Genomic DNA, 16234 nt, shown 5'->3' on the forward strand with positions numbered 1-16234 from the left:
GTGCAGACATCATTTTTATGGCCCACGTTCCCTTAGCCATTGTCAGACATCCCACGTACCTTGCAGTGACTAGAAGCTTTTGTATACTGGCCAGACATTCGGGGTAGCTGGAGAGGATAACCCAAGGGTTTGGAATACTGCAAAATGAGAATAGAAGGACATCTACAGATCCATTAGTTTGACTAGACTTATTTGCAAAGCCATGGAAAAAATTATCATGGAAACTATCAACAAGGACACAGCAGACCTCCAGACACAATCCATTCCAGTTTGGCTTTGTTAAAGGAAGGTCATGCTTATTGAATCTGATGGACTTCTTTGAAAAGGTCAATAACACAATGTTTAAGGGGAAAACTGTGCATGCTGCCTACCTGGATCTGGCTAAAGCATTTGATACAATACCCTACTCTGGCATTGTCAACAAACTTACAGAACTAGGTATAAGAAGAAGTTATGTCTTACCATAATGTTCCATGTTAGTTGTCTTCTTCTCGCCTTCTTTTTTGCTGGATGGGATCGGAGCCGAACCTCGGCTCCGACTCGGCCTATACTATAGCTCGAGAGCTATTTTTACCGGCTCGAGGCAGCCCTATATCCCACAATACCATGCGTTAACTCCCCAGATCTCGTTTGGAAGCTAAGACATAGTATAAACACAATCTTGTAATAAAAAATTATAACCCTCTTTATTAGAAGATTACCAGATAGTAACACTAAGGATACCAGGAAAAGACGCAAAATATTGTATCCCCAAAAATGAAGGACTCAATCTCGAGTCTGTCCAGGCTAGGGGGCAGGAGGGAGGGCCTTAAGAAAGAAGGCGAAGAAGACAACTAACATGGAACGTTATGGTAAGACATAACTTCTTAATGTTAAGTTGTCATTCTCGCCTTCATTCTTGCTGGATGGGACAGCGTCCCTAGCATCTTAGTCCTGGGTGGCTCAATGAAACAGACTCCTGAGTACAGTGGAACTAAAATCAGCTCTATTTCTGGAGGCTAAGTCAAGCTTGTAATGAGCAATAAAAGTATGTTTGGAAGCCCAAGTAGCTGCTGCACAAATGGCATCTAGTGGTAACCTTGCTTGAAACGCCGTTGAAGTAGATAGAGCCCTGGTTGAATGAGCCTTAGGCCTAGAGGGAAGTTGCCTGTGCCTCAACTCATAGACCAAGGTAATAATAGATGTCAGCCATCTGGAAAGGGTAACTTTCGAAACTGGAAGCCCTTTCTTACCTGCCGCATAAGAGAGAAAGAGCTGATCTGATTTTCTGAATTGTTTTGTCCTGTCTAGGCAATACTGTAATTGGCGATGAACATCTAATGAATGTAATTTTTGTTCAGCTCTGTTGGTATAGTCTGGGAAAAAGACAGGTAAGTCAATAGAAAGATTTAAATTTGCTTCAGATAGCACTTTTGGAAGGAAGGAAGGAAGGGTTTGTTCTGAGAGTTGCTCTGTCTTTATGAGAAACCAAATAAGAACGATGGACAGACAAGGCTTGGAGTTCCGAGACCCTTCTGGCAGATGTTATAGCTACTAAAAACAGCATTTTCCAAGAAAGTAGTTTGAGGGAACAAGAAGCTGCAGGTTCAAAAGGGGGCAGAATTAGTGAGGTTAGAACTAAATTCAAGTCCCATTGTGGAGGCGGATCTTTTACTGGAGGTCTGAGCAAAAAGATGCCCTTGAGAAAAGCTTTACAGAGCTTGTGGGACCATAATATTTGCTTCTGAGAGTCCAACATGAAAATTAGCAATGGCCGCTAATTGTACTCTGATTGTGGCCGATGATGATCCAGAATGAAAAAGCTCCGCCAGAAAGTCCAGAACCTCATGAATGGGTGCATGAAAAGGATCTAAGGACCTATTTTGTGCCCAGAATGAAAAACGCTTCCATTTACTAGCATAAATCTTCCTAGTATTGGACTTATGGGAGGCCAGAATGATATCACGAACAGGAGGAGAGATGAGGGGAAGCCTGGCTATGGCTGGAAGTGGAGCAACCAAGCTGTGAGGTTGATGGAATGTAGAGACTGATGCAGCTTGCCCGTGAGGTGGGTCAACAGATCCAGAAGGGGTTCCAGATGCCAAGGCTGTTCCAGTAGGTATTTGTGCAGGAACGGGAACCAAACTTGTCGAGGCCAAAACGGGGCAATGAGGATCATTTTGGATCTCAATGCGATTGCTTTCTGAATTAATTGTGGGATCAACGGGAAAGGAGGAAAAGCATAGAGAAGACCCCAGGGCCAAACGTGAACAAGAGCGTCTCTGAGGGGTTGGCCTGACAGAAGAAAAAGTGTGAAGTCGAGGCACTTGCTGTTTTGGGGAGTTGCGAAAAGGTCGCAGCAAGGCTGACCCCACTTCCGAAAGATTCCGTCTGCTACTGCTTGATTTAGAGACCACTCGTGAGGCATGAGGATAGTTCTGCTCAATCTGTCTGCTATGACGTTGGACTTCCCGGGGATGTGCGTTGCTATCAGAAACCATTGAGATGAAATCGCCCACTGCCAAAGTCAGAGTGCTTCTCGACAGAGGGGATAGGACTTTGTTCCGCCCTGCTTATGTACCACACCCCAGACATATTGTCCATCTGAATTGCTATAGTCCCCGTGGGAAGAGAGCTCTGAAGGGCTTGCAATGTAAAAAGCACCACCCTCATCTCCAGGACATTTATGTGCAAGTGGCATTCTGACTGTTGCCAAGTGCCCTGGACCGTCCTGCCCTGATAATTCCCCCCCACCCGATCAGGGAGGCATCTGTTGTGACAGTGGCAACTGGAAGGGGGAGAACAAAGCGTCTGCCCTGAAAAAGCTGAGGGGAAACCATCCACCAGGAGAGATGTTTCTTGCAAGATGGGGTTATCCAAATGTTGTGGGTCATTGGTAGCTGTTGAAAAGACCACTGAGAAAAGAGCATCCAATGAAGGAGCCTCATGTGGAAGCAGGCTAATGGAAGTAGAAGAATCGCTGCCGCCATGAGGCCCAACACTTTCAATACTCGGTTGACCTGGACTTTGTTGGGCTGAAACAGGGTCTGAACATTCCGCCTTATGTCTGCCACTCTCTAGGGTGATAGTGTTGCAGACATTTCTGTGGTGTTTAATACGGCGCCTATAAAGTTTATACATTGACAAGGCAACAAGGAGGACTTTGCAAAATTTATAGAAATACCCAGACTGTTGCAAAGCTGAATAGTGTAATCCCTGGCCATTATGAGATCCTGTTTGGTGGTAGCGGAAATGAGCCAGTCGTCTAAGTATGGAAACACCTGGAATCCTTTCTGTCTCAGGTGAGCCATGACCACTGCCAAACATTCGGTGAACACCCGGGGGGCTGTAGTGAGACCAAAGGGCAGGGCTCTGAATTGAAAATGACCGACTCCCAGCCGGAAGCGGAGAAACCTCCTGGAGCATCTGTGTATCTTTATGTGGTAGTACGCGTCCTGGAGGTCTAATGAGCACATCCAGTTGTCTCTGCCCAAAAAGGGTAGAATGGACTGCAGTGTTACCATCCGAAATTTTGTCCTTAGCACAGATTTATTTAACCTGCTGAGATTCAAAATAGGTCTCCAGTCTCCTGTCTTTTTTGGTACCATAAAGAACCTGGAGTAAATTCCGGACCCTAGCTGATCTGCTGGGACTGCCTGGATGACTCTTTTTGCTAATAGCTTTTCTATTTCTAGCTGAGCCTGACCCCTTTGTGCGGGTGGTACATCTGGTAGGGGTTTTGGCGGTTGTACCGGGGGGATGGTAAAGGGGATTTTGTAACCCTCGGATATGATCTTCTGTACCCATGTGTCTTGGGTGAGGGATTGCCAGGCTTCCGGGTACAGAGATAATCTTCCCCCAACTGCCTCCGAAGGGGACAGTCGGGCAGCTTCTCAGGGATGCTGAAAGGGTTGATCAGGAAAAGATTCCCTAGAACCCTGGTTCTGAGGACCCCCTCTGCCCCTGGGGCGGCATCTGTTATTTCCCCCTCTGCCTCTAGGGGGAAAATCACCACGTGCGGCAGGTGTGACTCCCTGTGGTTTGCGGAACCACATCTTCCCCCCCCTTCTGTCCCTTAGGATAAGGTCTAGAAGGCGTGGAAAAACGGACTCCCACGGCAGAGAGAGTTTTACCATCTTGCTCGCATCTGGTGAGGGTATTCTTCACCTGAGGTCTGAACAATTCCGAACCATCAAAGGGGGTGTTAGTGAAGGATGCCTTGAAGGGATCGGCAAAGTTACAGAGCCGCATCCAAGCGCTACGTCTTAACGCAACGCCTGTACCAGCGGCCCTACTCGCTCCATCGGCTGCATAAGAAATTAGCTGCATGGAGGAGTTAACAATGGAGTTCAGGGTAGCCAGCTGAGAGTTTATTTTGTCCTTAAACCCTGCAGCAGAAGGATCCTGTACCGTTTCAACCAGCTCTTTGAGCAAGTCTCTTTGAAGGTGGGTGAAATGACAAATAGTTCAGCGATCGCATAGAAAAGGTCGCTGAAGCAAAGGTCCGCTTGCCATACCTGTCCATGGTCCTAGACTCCTTGTTAGGAGGATGAACAGATACAGAAGGATCAGCCAATTCCTTCTTAGTGGCTTCTGCTACCACCATAGCATCAACTGAAACACCTTTGGTGAGAAAGGATTTATCATCTGGTGCAGAAATAAATTTAGAAGGTCTCCTAGGGGTAGGTTCCATTGTATCAGGAGCTGCCCACGCCTTTCTAGCCACTACCTCCATTAGTGGGTCGAAAGGGGGAGACACCCAGGAGGTGGAAGGGAGAGATCCAAAAGCGTCAAGGTAAACCGACTCGTCCTCGGAAGGTTTGAGAGTGGACCAATTTCCCCTCTGTCTTAGGATTTCCAGGATGTCTGAAAAGGAGACATCCTCAGAGGGGGATCTGGGGGAACCTTCCGACTCATCCAAGTCAGTGTCCGACGTGACAGACTCGGGGGAGTCCATGTGCTTCCTCTTGCACTTTCTTTTCCTAGGGGGTTCCCCTGAAACTTCAGGGGAGCCCTCGGAAGGAGGAGGAGACACCCAAAGTGGGTACCCCACGCTGTGGATCTCTGCTGACAGGTGCAAGAGAATGGCCAGAGACCATAACAGGCACTATGGAGGGAGGAGCCGCAGAACTTAACCTTGGAGTGGACACTGGGTCCAGCACACTCCTCATCACCTTGAAGGCTCCCCTATCAGACACACCAAAGGTAGCACCGGCTCCGAAGAGACCGGAACCACCCCCGGAGCCGACAAGAGAAGGCTCCGAGAATGATGTCGGGGCCGAACTAACCAGAGCCGAAGCTCCGAGAGGGAGAGCGGGGTTGGACAAGGGTCCGATGCCACTCGCCCCCTTGGAGCCGACAATGAAGTCTCGGCGCCCGGACCTCTCCACGGATGGAACCAATGAAGAGGTCGGGGCGGACGACACCGGAGCCAAAGGAGGAAGTATCGGCTCAGACGTAGGCAAGGTCACGGTTCTGAGTAACTCCGGCTCCGAGCTCGAGTGATGAGCCGGAGGAGGAATAGATAATTGTATCGAGGGAGCCGCAGTCTGGTGAGATGGGCTCTGGAGCATTTGGGCCAGTGCCTGAGATTTTATGAGTCTACTGACCACCCTCTCGATGTCATGGTCAGAAAGCCTAAATGACCTCGATGAAGGAGTCCTATGACTCCGCTCCGACAAGAGAGGGGATCTTGAAGCCAATCTAACGGACTCTAGAGAGGGGGACCTAGAGCGCTTGCTCGCTGGGGTCGGCTCCGATGATGTTTTCGGAGCGGAAACCACTTTGCTCGCCTTGGAGCCAGCCGGAACCGAGGTCGGAGCCATCTCAATAACACCAGCCCTCGACTCAGAAGCTGGAGCCGAGGGTTTGGCGGTTTTTGATGACTTCCCCGAACCAGACTTGGACGGGGACTCATCAGGCTTTAACAAGCCCCTTAGAATAAGCTTGTTACGCCTCTTCTGCAGGACTCTTGAACTAAATCCGTGACAAATGGAACAAGAGTCCTGCAGGTGTAAAGGCCCCAAGCAATAGACACAAGAAGTGTGACCGTCTGTCAAGAGACATTTTCTGACAGCACGAGTCACACTTCTTGAATCCCGAGACCTTAGAGTCTTTGGACATAGTTTTGACCACAGTAAAAAACACAGTCAGTCCACACACACACACTCAATTTAAGGGAACTGACTAAACCCACACACACACAGATAGGAAGGGGTGGGGAAACTGAGGTAAAGCCCGTAGGCCCAAGATAACAAATTAACTAAAAGGGAAGAAGGGCTACAAAAGAAAGGGATCCAAGAATAAGGTAATCAGTAGGGACCTACACAAAGATAACTACTGGGAAAAAAACTACCTGAAAACTAGTTCAATTAAGTAAAACTCCTTACTAACCTGAGCCGGTAAAAAAAAGACAACCTCGTAGCGAAGCGGCAAACGAGATCTGGGGAGTTAGCGCATGGTATTGTGGGATATAGGGCTGTCTCGAGCCGGTAAAAATAGCTCTCGAGCTATAGTATAGGCCGAGTCGGAGCCGAGGTTCGGCTCCGATCCCATCCAGCAAGAATGAAGGCAAGAATGACAACTTAACATACCCCCTTATAACATACTGGATAGCTAGGTAATAGGACCCAGGAGGTTAGAATCTGTAAGGCCACCTCCACAGAGAGGCTGGTCAGCAGTGTAGTCCCCCAAAGTTTGTGCTGGACTCGCTTCTCTTTGGCAATTACTTCTTGGATGTCAAAAGCCTTTGATTAACCAAGTTCGCACATGATTGCAAACTGGGAGGAGTTACTGAATCCTCCCCAGGATGAGAATACCCTTCAGGAAGGTCTAATAGAGACAAATGCTTGGTGTCAAAGCCATGGCTTAAACCTTAATATCAAAAAATGCATTACAGCACCTTTTAGGAAATCTACCACCCCAGGTAACTATGTCATCAATAAAACACTGTTAAAATTTGACTCACTAGGTAGGGATCTGGGAACTCATGTAGACAGTAACCTAGCCTTCGACCAACGTGTGTCCAAGGTAGTAAGACTATCTTTCTGTGTTGCTCAACGTATAAGCAAAGGCATGACATCTAGGTCCAGACAGGTTATCATACCACTGTACTTGGCCCTCATCAGACGCATCAGAGTATAACACCCCTTTGGTATGTACCTGACCAGACACGTGTGCCAACTGCAATGCCCACAAAAGTTCTTTACAAAAAGAATGCAAGGAGTAAACACAGTGACCTATGCGATCGCCTCAAAGCCCTGCCTCTTTACTCTGTATCATACAGATTTCTGAGAGGTTATCTTTGCCTGGCATACAAGGCATCCCTAAACCCTGTTTTGATGAATCTTTTGCACATCTGCAAAACAACACCAGAATTACAAGATTACTAGATTTAAATACCTACATTTTGTTTCCAATATAAACAGGACATTTTGGAGAGAGAGATATTTTTCTAAGAGAATTCCAATTTTCTGGAACAGGCTCCCCATCCATGTGAAGCAGAGTTCCTCCCTATCCCTTTTTAAGCGCAACCTGGCCAATGGATGGGTAATCGGAAATTTACCCCTGGTCTGGCCTCTATGTCTCTGATGGACAGAGGCAGTCAGTAAATCACCACCTACACAAATCAAATTTGTGACTCACGTTTGGGTTGCACCACTAAAGTTTATAAGAGCCCAGGTGGTCATTAGCTTAGTATACACACATGAGCCTATGAATTTACTGCAAATATTTTTTTGTTATGCTGGAATGTCCAAAACGTGGACTTTACCTAAAAGGGGCACTATGGAGGCAGAATGTCCTCTAATCAGAATTAAGGTTCAATGGAACAAAAGGTGCAAGCCATCCTTAGTGAAGCAAGTTGAACTGTCAATTATCCCATTTCAAGCACAAACATTGGAATCCCACAAGAATGACACCAGCTACTTAGACAACTGTTAAAGTAAGTCTGCACATGGACATCAGTTCTAGGTGAGAGCCAGATTCCACTTGCGGCCAAACGTCTTATCTACATTTGAAATGTGCAGAGCAAGCTCCAATGTCTCTGCATGTCTTCTGGATTAAGAATCTCAAGACATTCATACTGGTGTGATCCACCACGAGGTCACAGTTGTAGTTGTTCTATTTGACGGACTACAGGGCCTTATTATGCCACAGATCCTGGCACCAGAAAGATAGCAGTCACCCTGTCTTTGTCCTACTGATCAAGTTTACAGCCAGCGTGCGCGATGATGGTGCCACCACATTTGTACCTACTTAGACAAATAGACTTAGTAGCAGTGGAAGGGTTGCAGTCCTGGGCTAATGGCTCACTGAATTATTTGAATATGGTAGAATTTTTAGTGGACTACTGATGATGTTTAGTCCCGATTCCTGGAGGGACGGGGATCGATTTTCTCACAACCTCATGTATTCTGCTTTAGTGTGACCTTGAGGAGGTATGGGTGAATATGTCTGTTAATTACTATGTGTGCAAGTGAGAGGGTGGCCTCTACATTGATATACGCATCTCTCACAAATCATGTCATGTTGGGCCACTAGTAGCTGACTGTGCTTAGCACTAGGCAGCTGGTACACTATCTCCAAATGCCAAGTGCAATGAGGCTAGGAACAGAAGGAATGGGGGAATACTGGACTTTTATGTTTGTTCACACGGCTACCATTACTATGAGAAGAAATGATACAACAAACCAATTTTATCACTGGGCAGGGAAGATAAGTTTTTTTTATAGATGAACTATACTTTCTGTCATCAGCAAAGTGGTAAAATGTATTCTCATTCCTCAAATATGCTTAAACGGAAAAGATGCAGAGCTCTGAACCCAGGCCTGGCTCATGAGTTGCTCCACATATCACTTTCCTAATTTTTCACATAATCTCTCCCACTACAACCTTCAGTGTCCTGCCATTCAACCATGCAGCAGGCCCAGTTCCTCAGCCTTAATACTACCCTAGTCCCTTCAGTTCTCCGGCTGGCCTCATGTGTGGAAGTGAGTCATAGGCCTTCACGATTCCCAGGTAAACCACATTTAATGGTACCCTCATCAAGTTCACCTGTAAAAAATCTGACATGACAGCTCCTCCTGGCCATCTCCTCTTCTATGGATTGCTCTCCTCTAGAGATGCTACCAGCCTTCCCACTAGGATTCACGCCACCACCCACCCCACCCCCTAGCAACAGTACCATACTAGCAGGGTAGACTATTAGTACATGACTAAGAAAAACAGATTTTTAAAAAGGACACCAGTTCTGCTTCCACAGGCAGCATTATATTTTGATTATTTAACAGCTACCTAAATACCTGCTCATCAACACCACTTTGTAAGTTCCACAGTTTCTACCTCACCTTTAAGGCAATCTCTTTTTTCAAGAGCAAGAACTACTTGGGCAGAAAACCACTGTCCAGCCTCCTAAAAGGACTCCAAAAAGCCTGAAATTATTACTAAAACTAGCAAGATACATAACCGTTGTCTCACGACCTAATCTAATCCAAGGGAAAATCATGGCTAACTAGATACTGAAAACAACCAGAGAATGTTCAGAAAGGAATGCACTCAGAACTGCACATTAGTAGCAACCTGCAGTTCAGCATCATGCTGTAAAGTCCACTACGAAGTGAAAATTTCTCATTACAACTAGTGTGGCTATCATGCATTCTGCATCCTAATCCAAACACCCTACCCCCCCCCCCTTCTGATCAGCATGCAGGAAGGGAGGGGGGAGAATAGAAAAGAAAAGGAAATGATCACATCCCAAGCAAGACAAAGTTGAAAGTTTCAAGGTTCAGAGTTCAGTCCTGACCTCTGGTCACTGTATAGGTGTGTATGTGGACACACTGACCATGTAGAGTTTGCAAAGCTTCCAAATATCAGATGGGTTTTCTCCAGTTACTCCAGTTTTCTCTTACTTCCCCAAAATATGTTAGCTGACTGTCAACAATAAACTATACATCTATAGTGAACATAAACTTAAACTTGTGGTCTACAACTTCAGATAAAGATCTGAGAAAGACCAATTCACTTGCCCAGTTAAAATTAAAAACTGAAACTTACCTACAAATACAAGGATGGTTCCTACCCACTGCATGGAGCTGATGGGGTTAGCAAAGATAATCACAGAGCCTAGGATGGTGAAGAACTTCCGAGTTGTAGTAATAATGGAGCAAGTCAGAGGTCCAAAGTATACCACGGTCATAAAAATAAAACTCTGCAAAAGAACAAAAAAAAAAGACAAATTAACCATCAACTAGTCAGTTACCTGTTGCAAAAAGCAGTTTTTCAAATCCAAGACTGTTAGCCATTTGCATGCATCTCTCTTACATTTTCAGTTTAAGTAGTTACGGTCTGACAGGCCTCTTCTGCAAACTATGAATCGATAAGTTAACGTACATCACTATATTTCAAAGTCAAAGTTCAAAACAGCAGACTACAGTGAGTTAAGTGTCCCAAAATGTTAACAATGAAAGTAGTGAAACATTTTGCAGCCAGGCCCATGAAAAGCTGTTACACTACGACAAAGTTCTATGGCCCAGCTGAAAAAAATTTCAATTAATAACCTGCGAAACAGAAAACTCGCTGGAGAGGATGAGAGTGAGTAACCACTGATGGCTCGCTCCTCCTTGCGGGAAGGAAGGACAGCCTAGCTCAAGCTTGCCACTTGGGTGACACCAAGCAGTGTTCCATGGGTGGAACACCTAGGACCCCTGCTTGGTGTCACCCAAGCCTATGAGAACACATCATCATACTGCTTACACATGCAGTTTAGTAAGCATGCAGAAGTACACTCCCTGCCACAGGTAGCATGCAGCAGGAGTTCGAGAGCAGTCACAAGGGAGAGGGAGGTCCACTAGGGGAAGGATTAGGCAACTCCACAGGACCAGCAAGCTGGCCTGCTTCCTACCACAAGTCTATCACTACTGGGGAACAAATGGGCTACCTGGGCAGAAACATATGAGCTATATGACCCTTGCCTGTCCCAGGGATACCCTGCTCACACCCCACAGAATAAATAGGTCAACTGGATGCAGGTAGAGAAGCCATTGGGCCAGTCCTGTAGAGAAAAAAGAAAGATATTACTCTAGGGAAAACAGACACCAAACAGAGGTGCAAAAAAACAAAACAAACAGCAGCAATTTGAACCTTAGCAGAGACTCTAGTGAATTAAAATAAACATACAATGGAGAAAAAAGTTATCATGCACACAGTTCTATACATATTGCCAGATGCAAACATGGATTCATATCTCATATGCCAGCTCACTAGAATGTAATGAAATGCAGACTATTTTTACTCAGCTTAGAAATAAAATTCCTAATCAGAAAAGACTATCTGAGAAATATTTAGAATGATACCGCAGTACAAGGGCAAAATGATTGACTTCAACAATTGGCTAAGCTTCTGGTGTCATTCTAAAGGGATCCAGTATCTGTCTGCCTGGGATGACATGGTCGACAGACCACGATGCTTTGCCAGAGATGGCCTGCACCCGTCACCCCTGGGATTCCAGATACTGGCTAAGGTTCTTGCCACCCCTATACTGCCTTTTTTAGGCAAGGTTCAAATGACAAATTCACCACTGTAACAGGGACAGGGAAGCAAAAAGTGACAGTGATGCTACTCAATGCTAGAAGTCTAAATCTCAAAATGCACTCACTCGAGGCACTACTTAAAATGGAGAACATCGATATCTGTGCAGTGACTGAGACCTGGTTCAAGGCTCCAGAGAGCACCCCTGCACTACCAGGCTATAACTCGTACCACACTTTTTGGCCATCTAACCTGGACCGGAACACCAAAGGCAGAGGTGTGTCCATATTCATTAAGGATATCCACACCTCCAGGTTAGTAGCTCAGCATAATGCATCCGAGGTTATCCAAGTGCAACTAACTCTGGGCAGAACTGCAATCCAAATTGTAGCTTGCTACAGATCCCCCACTATGCCCCAGGATTCCCACTCTTTTCTTGATGTACTGGAAAATATTAGGGCTCAAACACCCTAATAATGGGCGATTTCAACTACCCCACCATTAACTGGGAAAACTACTCGTGTACCAACTCCTTCGCTCAATGCTTTCTGGAATTCATAAACTCCAATGCCCTGGATCAAGTTATCCACACCCCCACCAGGGGCAACAATATCCTAGATCTAGTCATTACCAACATCAGTGACCGGTGTTCCACACCTAAAGTCAATGCCTTATTGGTCCGATCCAACCATAAGCTAATCACCCTAGATATCCACATCCTGCCCCCACATACCATTAAGGAAACCACGGTAAAAAATTTCTCCAAAGTCAACTTCATGCTTCTTAAGACAGAAGTGGTGAACTTCATGACACCCATGCAGATGAACAGTAGAGTCATGACTACTGAATCCTATACAATTGCACTTTATAAGCACTTACACGCGCGTGCATGGCTCGTGCTATCCCAAACAGAATCAAGACGCTATCCTCCAAAAAAAGGAAGCCAACCTGGTGGTCCCCTGCCATAAACAAACTGTACAACAGAAGGAAGAAACTGTTGCAAAATTGAGTAAAATCCCATGAGTGGAGGAGCTCCCTGTTCAGCCTCAGTAAAAAGCTGCGATCCCTGATAAAATCCTCCAAAGCTAGTAACGAAAACAAAATTGCCACTGATTCTAAAGACAACCACAAAGCATTCTATAGCTATGTCAATCTCAATGGCAACACTCAGATCTGCTCTCAATTACAGCACAATGGCACTAAATATACAGACCCAACTGATATTGCCAACATCCTGGCAGATAGGTTCAGTGCTAACTTTACCCCCCCTCTCACCCCTTAAAGAGCCCATCTCTATACCGGAAGAATGCAAAGTTCCTGTAATCACGGCTGCACAGGTAAAAAACACACTCTCCAAAGCCAAGAACACAGCATCCATGGGACCAGACAACATCCCAGGCTGCGTTCTACACAAACTACAGAACGAACTGGCACCCCACCTAAGTACCATGTTCAATCATAGCCTCACCTCAGGCTTTGTGCCCGTTGAATGGCGCACAGGGACGGTTATCCCACTCCACAAGGGGGGAGCCACCACGGACCCCGAGAACTACCCCCCCATTAGCCTGACAAGCCTGGTCTGCAAGGCCATGGAACGTATCATCATGGAACTTATAAACAAAGACATTGGTAATCTCCAAACTCTGGTCCCCACCCAGTTTGGGTTTGTAAAAGGCAGATCATGTCTTCTAAACCTGACAGACTTCTTTGAAGCAGTCACCAAAGCCGTAGATGAGGGTAAGGTAGTTCACACAGCCTATCTAGATCTTGCCAAGGCATTCAGCACCATCCCCCACTCTAGAATTATAGATAAACTCACTAAACTAGGTATAAATCCCTATGTCACAAGATGGGTTTGCCAACTGGCTCACTGACAGAACCCACACTGTGAAAGTAGCAGACTCCAAATCTGACTTCAGACCAGTGACAAGTGGAGTACACCACAGGGTTCAGTCCTGGGTCCTCTCCTGTTTGGTATGTACTTCTCTGAAGTACAGGCTAAGACAGGTTATCTTTGGCTCACGAAGTTCGCAGATGACTGCAAACTAGGAGCCATAATCGAAACTCCTAACGATGTGGACATCCTACAAAAGGGCCTCACTGAGACAGATGCCTGGTGTCAAAGTCATGGCCTCAAGCTCAATGCCAAAAAGTGCACTGTCATCCCCTTTGGTAAAAACTCTGTACCCATGAACTACAACATAGGCGGAACACCGAAAGTGTAATAAGAGACCTTGGGACACAGGTGGAGAGTAGTCCCTCCTTTGATAATCACATCGCCACGGTAGTCAAGAAATCCTTCTACGTGGCACACCTCATCACAAAAGGTTTCTCATCCAGAAAAAAAGAGGTCATTGTTCCCCTCTACTCATCACTCATTAGACCCATTACAGAGTACAACGCCCCTTTTGGTATGTACCTCACAAGACATCTACAACAACTGAAAAGGCCACAGAAATACCTCACAAAGAGGATTACCAGCCTCAAACAGATGCCCTACACAGACAGTCTCAAAAACTCCAGCTTTACTCCGTCGCATATCGCCTACTCAAAGGTGATCTCTGCCTAACATACAAAGCTATGTCAAACCCAGAGCTGTTGGACATGCTCCACTTAAAGAAATCCCAATCCCTCCAAGCTACATGCTCTAGGGACCTAAACCTTGTCACCACAATAAACACAACATGCCAGAGGGATAGATTCCTGTCCCAGAGACTTCCCAAACTCTGGAATAAACTACCTATCTATATCAAACAAAGCTCCTCATTTGCACTCCGGGGATCACTTCTGTGGCTCTGCTCGACAGTGGCACAGAAAAATAATTTTACTGGGTGGCAAAAGCCAGGGTATGTTTTTGGCTGGGCTTGTATAGGCCCCAGGACCGATAGCCTAGTACCTACCTATGAATCGTCAGATGCATAAAATGATCATAGGCACCCCACTAACATAAGATGATGCATATAAGGGAAGGCATAGAGTCTCACGATTTTTTAACAAATTATGAAAGAGATGCAAAAAGAGAGTGAACCACCTACAACAGGAAATGGTACCCTACTTGGAGAAACAAAGCCTGTATAAGAGAGAGTCCTGAGAGGAAGACTTCATAAACTATACAAATATAGGTTGTAAAAGAAAAGAAGAAGAAAGAACATCCTAATCGGGGATTACAAAGAAATAATGCTTATAAGTACAGGGCCAAGTTAAATTTTCCAAGGCATAAGGGACCAGGAGCAGTAGGAAAGGAATTAGTCAAGAGCTAAATGCAAAACTGGGAAAGTAACAGTAATGGAATGCAAACGAAGAGCAGCAAAGTATGAAAAGAAATTCAGAGTCCCAAATGGAAATTCTTTTATTTCTTTATGCAAGAGTGGCAAGAATAAAGTGTATTAATGTAAGGAGAACAGGAAAACAGATTCATACCTTAGCAATTGAGTTACTGATGCAGAAGTTGAGCTTATTCAACAAGCTGTGATATGTTAATGAAATATCAACAGCTCCAGCAAGAAATACCCCACAATGATGTATTATATGCTTTAAAAGGGTCTAATAAATAAAAAGAGATAAAAGGACAGCTTTCCATGCAAGTGAAGGCATCTGGTTATGGTACAGCAGGGAAGGAACACTGCATGCTAAGAGTTTGCTCAGGAAGCTCTACATGAACAATTAACACTACAGAGGCCATCAGCACAGGGTAGGTAGGGTATATAGAGGAAACTGCAGAAATGTTAGCTGCAGTATGGCACATTAAGGGGAAGTGGTAAATTCTGGAGGAAGTACTCTTCTAACATTCTAAACTTGTAAACTATATGCTTCAGGCAACTAATGTTCTGATGACACTAAAGGTCATTATGGTCTGAAAGAACAAGTCAATTTGTTTGAGCGTGACTTACAACAGTTTAAGTGCAAAAATGAAGATTTTTTACACTTGTTAACTAGAATTCAAAATGGGCATTACAAATTTACAGCAGATGTTCAGGAAGAAAGTTCCTTAAAACTCAATACTTTTATAATGTTAACAGTTACATTGGTATAAAGGCATCTATCTACAATGAGAGACAACTGCAGAATTGGAAAAAAAATGCAGACATTTATGAAGACACTACGCAGGAAAAATATAGTGTATTTATACACAGAGTAAACTAGATTAACACTTATGAACTACATGCAGTAAACTAAGACAGCAGCTCATGTTCAAAAACATTTAGCTTAGAGACATACCAATGACACAGCAGTTCTTGTTTCTAGCATTTATAATATCAAGAGCTGGTTAAGTATCCACTGAGCATCATGTAAATCAAAAGCTGCATTTCATTAAGGTTACTCTGACGCGGTGGTGATGCTGCGGTAGCATTGTCGCCTCACAGTCAGACGCTGTCCGGTTCGATTCTCAGTTACAGCGTCTTCTGCGCGGAGACATGCGTGAATGGGCGTACCTTCGTTGAAGGTTGTGCGTCAGGGCTGGTAACAGCACGTAAAATCCACTACCAATCATTAGCGGACCGGAGTTCCGCTGTGGCGACCCCTAACCGGGAAAAGCCGAAAGACACAACTCTGACACAGCAGTCACAGATCACATTTGTAAACAGATGGGCTTTAAGGGCTTTTCGGAAAACTTGTCCCAAGTTAATCTGATGGATGAAGTGTGGATGGCTGCTCCATAATTTAGAAACTATGAAGCTGACTGCAGAGTCACTGCATTAATTTTTGGTTTGTGGAGCGGTAATGAGGC

At 45.2% G+C, this 16234-nt stretch overlaps 1 long non-coding RNA gene across 1 annotated transcript in view; it reads right to left on the reverse strand.

Annotated features, from left to right (window-relative positions):
- Window positions 1-10193, reverse strand: part of LOC122788130 — a 152943-nt gene extending 142750 nt beyond the window's left edge. Inside the window, exon 1 of the long non-coding RNA XR_006362614.1 lies at window positions 10033-10193. This is a non-coding gene — a long non-coding RNA (uncharacterized LOC122788130). The remainder of the gene's footprint in view (window positions 1-10032) is intronic.
- Between the last annotated feature and the right edge of the window lie 6041 nt (window positions 10194-16234).

The sequence above is a fragment of the Protopterus annectens genome, chromosome 13.part0 (genome assembly GCF_019279795.1).
Source record: "Protopterus annectens isolate FY-2018-M chromosome 13.part0, PAN1.0, whole genome shotgun sequence".
In the NCBI taxonomy this organism is placed as follows: domain Eukaryota; kingdom Metazoa; phylum Chordata; order Ceratodontiformes; family Protopteridae; genus Protopterus; species Protopterus annectens.